Source organism: Mesoplodon bidens (assembly GCF_964165515.1).
Source record: "Mesoplodon bidens genome assembly, chromosome: 13".
Lineage (NCBI taxonomy): Eukaryota > Metazoa > Chordata > Mammalia > Artiodactyla > Ziphiidae > Mesoplodon > Mesoplodon bidens.
The window spans coordinates 17,126,296-17,138,479 of NC_138169.1; the positions used below are offsets into that span (position 1 = coordinate 17,126,296).

The following is a 12,184-nucleotide window of genomic DNA, read 5'->3' on the forward strand; positions in this document are numbered from 1 at the left end:
GCGTCCCGCCCCCAGCCGCCCCCGCCGCGCGTCCCGCCCCCAGTCGCCCCCGCCTCGCGTCCCGCCCCCAGCCGCCCCCGCGAGCACGCGCGCCCCGCCCCCGCCGCGCGCTCCGTCCGTGGTCGACCCCGGGAGGCTGCTGGCCCCGCCCCGTGAGCACGCTGGACCCGCCCCCGCCGCCGGCCCACGAGAGCGCGCGCAGCCTGGACGGTGGGCGCCGCTGGGCGAGGCGGCAGCGCCGCCTTGTGGCCCAGCAGGCAGGTGGGACGCTCCCAGGCCTTCAGGCCCTCTCCTCTGTCAGTCTTTCTGTCTGAGAGTCACATGCCTGACTGGCTAACAGATCCATCTGCCTGTCTTGACATCTCACAATCTGACCTATGTCTGTCCATCCATCACATGTCTGTCCACTGGAGAGTCAGATTTGTCCGTCTATCTCCCAGTTAAGTCGCCTCCCAAGGGGACTCTAAATCAGTACCAGGCGAGGCAGGGAACATTTGGAGGACCTTTCCTCAGGGCGCCCTCTGGATCGATGGCAGTGAAGCTCGCAGCCCAGGCTTTGGGGCCAGATTCATTATCTTCGAGGTTATATATCCTTTAATCTTCCACATATCCATCCTCTCTAGACGGAGATTTTTCCGAAACTCTGCATGGAGCAAAAAGGACCCCACCTTAGACGGTAAAGGAAAAGCTACAGGGAGGTTACACCCAGCGCTGGGTATAGTTTCCTAAAACACCCCACTGCCATCCCAGACTCCAGAGGGGTTTTGCTCCCACAGACTCAGAAATTGGGTAATAGGGGCTTCCCTGGTGGCACAGTGGTTAAGAATCCACCTGCCAATGCAGGGGACACGGGTTCGAGCCCTGTCCGGGAAGATCCCACATGCCGCACAGCAACTAAGCCCATGCGCCACAACTACTGAGCCTGCGCTCTAGAACCCATGAGCCACAACTACTGAAGCCTGTGCACCTAGAGCCTGTGCTCCACACCGAAGAGTAGCCTCCACTTGCTGCAAATAGAGAAAGCCCACGCGCAGCAACAAAGACCCAACGCAGATAAAAAAAAAAAAAGTTCCCCTTCCCACAGAAATCCAGCCCTCAAGACCCTCTGTGTCAGGTTAGGTCCTCCAGGAAGCAGATGTTGAGATAGAGTTGGAGGAATGCCTGTGAGAGAGAAAGAGGAAGAGGCAGGACTGGCAAGGAGAAACTTGGATATGACAAAGATAAGCCAACTCAATTGGGAGCCCTGGAACAAAATTTCATTAGAGGAGTCCCCATTGGGCAGAAATGTCCAGGTCCCAATTCCCCCACCATGTTCAGCCATCAGCTGGGGATGCCCATGAAGTGTGTGGCCTTGTCCTGAAGGCCCTGCATCTGGAAGCTGTCATTTCTCAAGCTGGATGATAAGCTCTTTTTTGAAGGCAGAACCAAGTGGCTCTCCTCTGTGGATGCCACATTCTCCTCCATTAAAATTCAAGAGCTAAGACTGCTTTCCAGCTAGGCAGTCTACTGCATGCCCTTCCAACACCTTCCATGTACTCCTGTGTTGTAGGCACGTCTCTCTGCTGTAATTTACATTTAGTGGTACGATTGTTTGATAAACGTCTTTCTCCCTTTCAGACTAAGAGTGCACAAGGGCAGAAACCATGTCCATTTTTGTTCATATCTGTACTTAGTCTGTGTGTTTCACGTAGTAAGCACTCAATATATATTTGCTGAATGGCTGGCAGATGTTGTGCCTGACACTTGGAACAAAGCAAACTGTAGTCCCTTTCCTCAGAAAGTTCACAGTTTAATGGACGATTAAGATAGTGAGATCACTCATTCATTCACTCAATGATGAGATATTTATTGGCACTCCCTTCAAACAGGTCCTGTGTTGGGGCTGGTAATACAATGATGAATAAGACTGATATGGTGCCTGCCTTCTTGGGATTTAGCCCAAAAGGGCATACAGAAGAGCAAACAGGCCTGTATGAAGGATGAATAACGTCACACCATTCCCAGCTGTCTGGAACAGCATATGCAAAGGCCTTTAAGCAAGACAGAGACCATGGTGCATTGGAAGAACTAGAAGGAAATTGCAGCATGGAATACAAGGTGAAGACTGATAATGGGGGTACAGAGGGGTCAGCAGGGGCGCCTATCCTGCCTCAGACACTGGGCTAAAGCTGGGAGAGGCATAAAGAAGAACCCACAATTAGTCTAATTCACATTAAGCCCTGGAGTTTCTGGGGTGAACAGTATGCGAAAACTGTAATAGGGGATATTACAACGGGGATGTAATGTCACATTTCCTCTAGAGAAGGTCAAATGCGTTCTCTTCAGAACAGTAGTAACAATTATAATTGTACTGTCAGTATAATGAAGAGGCTGTGGGCTGGGTGCTTGCCATGCTTTTTTGCATTTAATTCTGACCACAAGCCTAGGAGATGACCACTATTATCCCCTTTTCCAGTTGGAAAAGTTAAGAACAGAGAGATTGAGTTACCTAAGGTCACAAAGCTAGTAAGTGGGAAGACTGGGATCTGAACCTGGGAATTCTTTGCTAAGGCCTGTGCGGGAAACCTGCTACTGTGCCAGGTGAAACCATTATCCTTAGACCAATCCCAAGACATACACTTGTCCCTGTCTCAAAGGTCTCAAACCTTTTTCAAAGCAATATTCCCTGGAGAGGAAAAACAAGACCTCAACTGAGCCGTCAATTTTGCCCTTGGTGGGTGGAGTTCTAAGGAGAACTCAGTCTTTGGAGTTCAGTGCTGGTGACCTTGGACACTCAGACCCCTGCTTGGGATTTCCTAATGTAAAGAGCCCCAAAATACCTTTTCCTGGGACTTCCCTGGTGGTCCAGTGCTTAAGAATCCGTCTTCCAATGCAGGGGACACGGGTTCGATCCCTGGCTGGGGAACTAAGATCCCACATGCCACAGGGCAACTAAGCCTGCGTGCCACAACTACTGAGCCCGTGCTCTCTGGAGCCTGCGAGCCACAACTAGAGAGAAGCCCACAGGCCGCAACTAGAGAGAAGCCCACGTGCCGCAACGAAGAGCCCATGTGCTGCAACGAAAGATACCGTGTGCTGCAACTAAGACCTGATGCAGCCAAAAATAAATAATCAATCAATAAAAATTTTTTTAAAAAGGATCTTTAAAAAAAAAAAAAAACCTTTTCCTCCCCTCGGGGACTCCCATCCCCCAGCCATCAGACTTGGTTAACTCAAACCAGGTTTTCTCATACTTCCTAAGGATGAACTGGCATTGCCTTTCCGCGCTACCCAGACAGGGGTCCATACGGCGTTGCTCTGGATTCCCATCGTAACTTAAAGGGAAATTTTCACAATGTCCGGAGCCCTTGATGTCCAGCAAATGAAGGAGGAGGATATCCTCAAATTCCTTGCAGCAGGAACCCACTTAGGTGGCACCAACCTTGACTTCCAGATGGAACAGTACATCTACAAAGGGAAATTGATGGCACCTACATCATAAATATGCAGAGAACCTGGGAGAAATTTCTGTTGGCAGCTCGTGCCACTGTTGCCATTGAAAACCCAGCTGATGTCAGTGTCACATCCTCCAGGAATACTGGCCAGCGAGCTGGGCTGAAGTTTGCTGCTGCCGCTGGAGCCACTCCTATTGCTGGCCGCTTCACTCCTGGAACCTTCACTAACCAGATCCAGGCAGCTTTCCGGGAGCCAAGACTTCCGGTGGTTACTGATCCCAGGGCTGACCACCAGCCTCTCACAGAGGCCGCTTATGTTAACCCGCCTACCAGACTGTAACCAGTCTGTAACACAGACTCTCCTCTGCGGTGTGTGGACATTGTCATCCCGTGCAACAACAAGGGAGCTCACTCAGTGGGTCTGATGTGTTGGATACTCACCCGGGAAGTTCTGCACGTGCGTGGCACCATCTACTGTGAACACTCATGGGAGGTCATGCCTGATCTCTACTTCTACAGAGATCCTGAAGAGATTGAAAAGGAAGAGCAGGCAGCAGCTGAGAAGGCTGTGACCAAGGAGGAATTTCAGGGTGAATGGACCGCCCCACCTCCTGAGTTCATTGCTACTCAACCTGAGGTGGCAGACTGGTCCGAAGGTGTGCAGGTGCCCTCTGTGCCTATTCAGCAGTCCCCCCACTGAAGGCTGGTCTGCAGCTCCCACTGCTCAGGCCACTGAATGGGTAGAACAACCACTGCGTGGTCTTAAGCTGTTCTTCCACAAACTCTTAAAATGGAAATAGGTTGACGGAAAATAGTCTCAAAAAGAAAAAAAAAAAGAACTGACATTGACAGGACATTGACGGACAGCCCTGCCAAAACTGAATTCAGGGTCCTCACGGTGAGAAGACAGTCTCCAAGAAAGTAGATCCTCCATGGGATCACTCCACGGCCGAATGTTCTGAGGCCCTCTAGTCCATGGAATGTCAGTGTTTTCAGACATGTGCTGTTCCTTCCACCTGGATGGCTCTTGATGCCTCTTCCTGTCCCAGCCCACAGGCCCCTCTACTTAGCAGTGTGGGGTAGAGGTTAAGTGCACAGCTCATTGGACTGACTCCACCCAGGTTCTAATGCCAGCTTTGTTCCTTGCTGGTGGTGAACCTCAGACCATTCACTCTTTGTGCCAGTTTCCTCCTCTGTAGGAAGAAGATAAATAATACCTACCTGTCAGAGTCATCATAGGATTAAACAAGATACCACACATTTACTACTTAGCATAAACCTTGTCACTAACAAGCACTCTCTAACTCAGCGCTATGCCCTAGAAACAAAATGCAAGCCACATATTAAAAATTTTTTAATTTTAAAATTAGTAATTAAATTTTTTAAATTAGTAATTAAAAATTTTCTAGTAGCCACATTAAAAAAGATAAAAAGAAACAGTTAAAATTAATCTTAGTATATTTTACCTAATCCAGTCCATCCTAAATGTTATCATTTCAACTTGTAATCAATATAAAAAATATCAATGAGATAGCTCATTTTTTTAATAGGAAGTCTTTGAAATCATATGTGCATTTTACACTGACAGCACATTTCATTTCCACTAGCCACAGTCCAAGGGCTCAGTAGCCACATGTGGCTAGTGGCTACCACACTGGACAGCACAGATGTCAATGATAGCTGGCATCATTATTTGGGGGGATTTCAACCTAAAAGCCATTTCCCCAGAAAACCATTCCCTGGCCTGGTAGACTATGTCAGGGCTCCTGTTATTAAGACCTTTTTTTTTTTAGCACCCTGAAAGCACTCCTCATAATTATACAGTTGACTCTTGAAAAACACTGGTTTGAATGGAGCGGTTCCACCTACAAGCAGATTTTTTTTTTCAATAAATTCAGATAGTACTACACAACCCATGGTTAATTGAATCTGCGAATGCAGAACTGAAGATACAGAAGGCCGACTATGGCACTTAAGCATCCAGGGATTTTGGTACATTCGGGGCTCCCGGAACCAATCGCAGATAACGAGGGACGGCTGTAATTAAACACTTCTTATGCACTCGTTTGCATCTGTCCATCTCCTACCAGATTCTAGGCTTCAGGAAGGCAGAGACTAAGTCTGTCTCATTTCACTGCTCTACCCCAGTGCCTGACACAGGACACAGCACATAGTAGTTGCTGAATAAAAATATGTTGTGTGACTAACATTTGTTTTTCACTTTCTTTTTTTTTTTTTTTTTTTTTCCGTGGTACGCGGGCCTCTCACTGTTGTGGCCTCTCCCATTGCGGAGCACAGGCTCCGGATGCGCAGGCTCAGCGGCCATGGCTCACGGGCCCAGCTGCTCCGCAGCATATGGGATCCTCCCAGACCGGGGCACGAACCCGTATCCCCTGCATCGGCAGGCGGACTCTCAACCACTGCGCCACCAGGGAGGCCCTAACATTTGTTAAGTACCCATTTAATGAATTAAGTTTACCACTGCACTAATTGATGTTGGGAAGAAAGAGGGGATTAAGGGGAAAAAAAGATTTAGAAGAATAAATTCCAGAGCTTACAATACAGATGTGGAAGTTTTCTTTACAAAAACAGTGGTTGTTCATTGCAGAAAGAATTTTAGAAAAACAACAACAGATAAACTGAGATATAAAAATTAAAAGTATCCATAATCCCCCCAAAATTAATGACCAGTTGTAGATTCTTCTAGACCCGTCTTTTACACACATTGACACACATATTGGGAACATTTATTGTTTAGCATGTGGGAAGCAACATGTTAAGTCTTTTACATTATCATCTCATTTAATCCTCACAAAGATCCAATGGGGGTTTTATGCCTATTTTCCAAACCAGGAAACTGAGGCTCATAAATGAAGTCACGTGCCCAAGGCCACACAAGTACGAGGTGGCAAAGTCGGGATTCAAACCCAGGACTGTCTGACTTTACAGTCTAGGACATGGCTCCTGAAGGGGAGCTTGGGGACTGTGTCACACACCCCTTGGCAAGTTCAAGTTTCCCAGAGGGCTTGGACACAATGCCTTGAGGAGGCCCTGCTGTTTCTGAATTTGGGGGGAGGGCAACCCCCCCGACTCATTGTCCTGCTTAAAATCTTCCTGACACCAGAATAAAGCCCAGTGATTTTCCACCAACTCTCCTTTCTCCTTTCTCAGCTCCAGTCACAGGGAAAGACTTTTCAATTTTTTGGCCACATCGTGCAGCTTGCCAGATCTTAGGTCTCTGACCAGGGACTGAGCCCAGGCCCTCAGCAGTGAAAACGTGGAGTCCTAACCACTGGACTGCCAGGGAATTTCTGGGAATGACTTTAAATTCCTCCAAGCGGTCACATCCTCCTGGCTCCAGAACCCTGCAGGTACTGATACCCAGGCTAAAAGGCATTCTGTCCTCTTTCTCCTGGTTAACTTCTCTCCTCCTTCAGTTCACAGCTCAACACCCCCTCCTCCAGGAGGCCTTCCCTGACCACCACCCAGGCTTGGATAATTGGTCCCACAACCCCCACCAAAGCATATAACTCTGTGTCAGGCACCATGGGGAGACTTTTTCCTATATTATCTCATTTAATACCCACAAAATCTCTACAGCACTGGCACATTGAAATGACCTGGGAAGCTTTTATTTTATTTTATTTTTTTGGCTGTGTTGGGTCATCGTTGTTGTGCGGGCTTTCTCTATTTGCATTGAGCGGGGGCTACCCTTCATTGCCGTGCACAGGCTTCTCATTGCGGTGGCTTCTCTTGTTGCGGAGCACGGGCTCTAGGCACGCGGGCTTCAGTAGTTGTGGTGCACGGGCTTAGTTGCTCTGCGGCATGTGGGATCTTCCCAGACCAGGGATCAAACCCGTGTCCCCTGCATTAGCAGGTGGATTCTTTTTTTTTTTTTTTAAACATCTTTATTGGAGTATAATTGCTTTACAATGGTGTGTTAGTTTCTGCTGCATAACAAAGTGAATCAGCTGTACATATACATATATCCCCATATCTTCTCCCTCTTGCATCTCCTTCCCATCCTCCCTATCCCACCCCTCTAGGTGATCACAAAGCACCGAGCTGATCTCCCTGTGCTATGCGCTGCTTCCCACTAGATATCTATTTTACATTTGGTAGTGTATATATGTCCATGCCACTCTCTCACTTCGTCCCAGCTTACCCTTCCCCCTCCCCATGTCCTCAAGTCCATTCTCTACGTCTGTGTCTTTATTCCTGTCCTGCCCCTAGGTTCTTCAGAACCTTTTTTTTTTTTTTAAGATTCCATATATGTGTTAGCATATGGTATTTGTTTTTCTCTTTCTAACTTCATTCTGTATAACAGACTCTAGGTCCATCTACCTCACTACAAATAACTCAATTTTGTTTCTTTTTATGGCTGAGTAATATTCCATTGTATATATGTGCCACATATTCTTTATCCATTCATCTGTTGTTGGACATCCGTGTCCTGGTTATTGTAAATAGAGCTGCAATGAACATTGTGGTACATGCCTCTTTTTGAATTATGGTTTTCTCAGGGTATATGCCCAGTAGTGAAATTGCTGGGTCATATGGTAGTTCTATTTTTAGTTTTTTAAGGAATCTCCATACTGTTCTCCATAGTGGCTGTATCAATTTACATTCCCACCAACAGTGCAAGAGGGTTCCCTTTTCTCCAGACCCTCTCCAGCATTTGTTTGTAGATTTTTTGATGATGGCCATTCTTTTTTTTTTTTTTTTTGCGGTACGCGGGCCTCTCACTGTTGTGGCTTCTCCCGTTGCGGAGCACAGGCTCCGGACGCGCAGGCTCAGCAGCCATGGCTCATGGGCCCAGCTGCTCCGTGGCATGTGGGATCTTCCCGGACCGGGGCACGAACCCGTGTCCCCTGCATCGGCAGGCGGACTCTCAACCACTGCGCCACCAGGGAAGCCCGATGATGGCCATTCTGACTGGTGTGAGGTGATACCTCATTATAGTTTTGATTTGCATTTCTCTAATGATTAGTGATGTTGAGCATCCTTTCATGTGTTTGTTGGCAATCTGTATATCTTCTGTGGAGAAATGTCTATTTAGGTCTTCTGCCCATTTTTGGATTGGGTTGTTTGTTTTTTCGATATTGAGCTGCATGAACTGCTTGTAAATTTTAGAGATTAATCCTTTGTCAGTTGCTTCATTTGCAAATATTTTCTCTCATCCTGAGGGTTGTCTTTTCGTCTTGTTTATGGTTTCTTTTGCTGTGCAAAAGCTTTTAAGTTTCATTAGGTCCCATTTGTTTATTTTTGTTTTTATTTCCATTTCTCTAGGAGGTGGGTCAAAAAGGATCTTGCTGTGATTTATGTCATAGAGTGTTCTGCCTATGTTTTCCTCTAGGAGTTTTATAGTGTCTGGCCTTACATTTAGGTCTTTAATCCATTTTGAGTTTATTTTTGTGTATGGTGTTAGGGAGTGCTCTAATTTCATTCTTTTACATGTAGCTGTCCAGTTTTCCTAGCACCACTTATTAAACAGGCTTTCTTTTCTCTGTTGTATATTCTTGCCTCCTTTATCAAAAATAAGGTGACCATATGTGCATGGGTTTATCTCTGGGCTTTCTATCCTGTTCCATTTATCTATATTTCTGTGTTTGTGCCAGTACCATACTGTCTTGATTACTGTAGCTATGTAGTATAGTCTGAAGTCCAGGAGGCTGATTCCTCCAGCTCCGTTTTTCTTTCTCAAGATTGCTTTGGCTATTTGGGGTCTTTTGTGTTTCCATACAAATTGTGAAATTTTTTGTTCTAGTTCTGTGAAAAATGTCATTGGTAGTTTGATAGGGATTGCATTAAATCTGTAGATTGCTTTGGATAGTATAGTCATTTTCACAATGTTGATTCTTTCAATACAAGAACATGGTATGTCTCTCCATTTGTTTGTATCATCTTTAATTTCTTTCATCAGTGTCTTATAGTTTTCTGGCAGGTGGATTCTTAACTACTGCGCCACCAGGGAAGTCCCTGGGAAGCTTTAAAATATATTTTTTGCCCAGAACTAATGCTCAGAAATTCTGTTTGAATTGACCCAGAATGCAGCCTGGGCAAGAGGATTTTTAAAAGCTCCCCAGGTGATTTTAAGTGCTCAGCCCGGGTGGAGACCCACTGGCTTCTGAGATAGATGTGATGATCCTGACACTCCTTTTACAGCCAGAGAACTGAGGCACAGAGAAATTAAATAAGTAGCCTAGGGTCACGCAGCTAGTAAATAGTGGAGCAAAGATTTGAACCCAGAAAGTCTGGTTTCAAAGCTTCATGGAAAAAAAAAAAATCAATTGGTCTCAGTTCATTTCCCCAGTGATGGAGAGCTATAAGCAAGCTCTCTTCTGAGACAGACACTGAAGGCCCCTTGGGCACAGGATATTTTTAACCTAGAGAAGCCAGTGATTCTTGCAGACAGCCTGCAGGGACTTACACTGGGAAGATTGTTTGGGGGCTGGTGGACCCGTTCCCTGCTGAGATACTCCTCAGAGTCCAGCTCTTCTGTCCCCTGGAGCCAGTAGATCCAGGCTAGCTTGGGCGACAGGGTGGGAGGGGGTGGGGTGGGGGTTGGCTCCATCTGGAACTGATGTTTCCAAGGATATTTCCATACATGGTGGAAGGGGAGAGGGTCAGGATTACCTCACCCAAGCCAGCCCCTTCTCTCTGCTTTCTGCCTGGAAAGGAGCTAGAGAACAACTAAATGTTGGAGCTGGATATGAATTCACTCTCCTTCTTCGTCCCCTCCCTAACCCAGAAGAGTCCTGTGAAAGCTGCAGTGTTTCAAACGTACACATCGAATATTCTCCAGATGCTCTCCTATGTTGCTTTGTGGGAGAATACACAGTACAGTCTTGGGGGACCCAACTTGGGGGCATCTTTTAAAATACAAAATATGGGGAAATCCCTGGTGGTCCAGTGGTTAGGACTCCACTTTCACTGCCGAGGCTGCAGGTTCAATCCCTGGTTGGGGAACTAAGATTCCACAAGCTGCAAGGTGCAGCCAAAATAAATAAATAAATAAATAAAATGCAAAATGTGAATGGTTTTTGTGCAAGCAATCTCACCTACAGAAATTTCCCATAGAAACAGCACACTAGTAGGCAAAATTCCCCCCAAAAAACCCTATGAGTAGGCAAAGATGCACATCCAAGGATGTTCATCATAGCATTGCTTATAATTGGGAAAAACTGGAAACAATCCAAATGTCCATCCATAGGGATTGGTTAGCTGAAGTGGGATATATCCATATGGGAAGAGGGGAGCTATATGCTGACATGGAAAATAGGTCTATCATATATTAGTTTAGCAGAAAGAAAAAGGAAATAGTAGAACTGAATGTAGAATATAATCCAATGTTTGTTAATAATTAGGTTGACACGTAAATAGAACAATTTGGAGGAATAATCTCACCTATCTGTGGCTATTTTATCTATCCATGGAGGTGGGATTATGGTGATCTTTGACTGCCACTGCTGCATATATATAATGTTTGGATTTTATATACCAACATGCAGTAATTTTACAACCAGAAAAAAATTAGGTTGTGAAACTGAAACCAATAATATGTAAAAATCACATGGATCCACTTGAAGATGGTTAATTTTACGTTCTGTGAATTTTAATTCAATGAAAAAAAAAAAAAAGTCATTGTAACTCAAACTACCCAAAGAAAGATTCCAGTAGAGCTGAGAGCAAAATATCACATATATGTTTTATAAATTTTACCTTTAAAAAACTTGTTTTGCTTTCCTTAAGCTTTTTTTTTTTTATCCTTAAGCTTTTTGTTCATATTTTTTGTGAGGTGTTTTTTAAATTTTTATTTATTTATTTATTTATTTTTAAGGCAAATCCATTTACTCATTATTTTTGGTTGCATTGGGTCTTTGTTGCTTCACACGGGCTTTCTCTAGTTGTGGTGAGTGGGGCTTACTCTTCGTTGTGGTGCACAGGCTTCTTATTGTGGTGGCTTCTCTTGTTGTGGAGCACAGGATCTAGGCACGCAGGCTTCAGTAGTTGCAGCACACGGGCTCAGTAGTTGCGGCATGTGGGCTCTAGAGCGCAGGCTCAGTAGTTGTGGCACACGGGCTTAGTTGCTGTGCGGTATGTGGGATCTTCCTTGAGCAGGGCTCAAACCCGTGTCCCCTGCATTGGCAGGCAGATTCTTAACCACTGTGCCACCAGGAAAGTCCCTTTTGGTGGGTTTTTTTTTTTTTTTTTTTTTTTTTGCGGTACGCGGGCCTCTCACTGTTGTGGCCTCTCCCGTTGCAGAGCACAGGCTCCGGACGCGCAGGCTCAGCGGCCATGGCTCACGGGCCCAGCTGCTCCGCGGCATGTGGGATCTTCCCGGACCGGGGCACGAACCCGTGTCCCCTGCATCGGCAGGCAGACTCTCAACCACTGCGCCACCAGGGAAGCCCCTTGGTGGGTTTTTAAAAATAAGTTTTTAATTTATTTTAATTTTGGCTGCGTTGGGTCTTCATTGCTACGCGCTAGCTTCCTCTAGTTGTGGCGAGTGGGGGCTACTCTTTGTTGTGGTGTGTGGGCTTCTCATTGTGGTGGCTTCTCTTGTTGCAGAACATGGGCTCTAGGCACATGGGCTTCAATAGTTGTGGCACAGTAGTTGTGGCGCAAGGGCTTAGTTGCTCAGCAGCATGTGGGATCTTCCCAGACCAGGGATCGAACCCCTGTCCCCTGCCTTGGCAGGCAGATTCTTAACCACTGTGCCACCAGGGAAGTCCCTTGGTGGTTTTTCC

The 12,184-nt window shown here is 46.2% G+C and overlaps 1 pseudogene across 1 annotated transcript; it reads left to right on the forward strand.

Moving 5' to 3' along the window:
- The first annotated feature begins 3,012 nt into the window (after positions 1-3,012).
- LOC308626970 (small ribosomal subunit protein uS2-like) lies at positions 3,013-4,200 on the forward strand (annotated as a pseudogene). The gene has a single exon. The product of its transcript is annotated as a small ribosomal subunit protein uS2-like (transcript).
- The last annotated feature ends 7,984 nt before the right edge of the window (positions 4,201-12,184 follow it).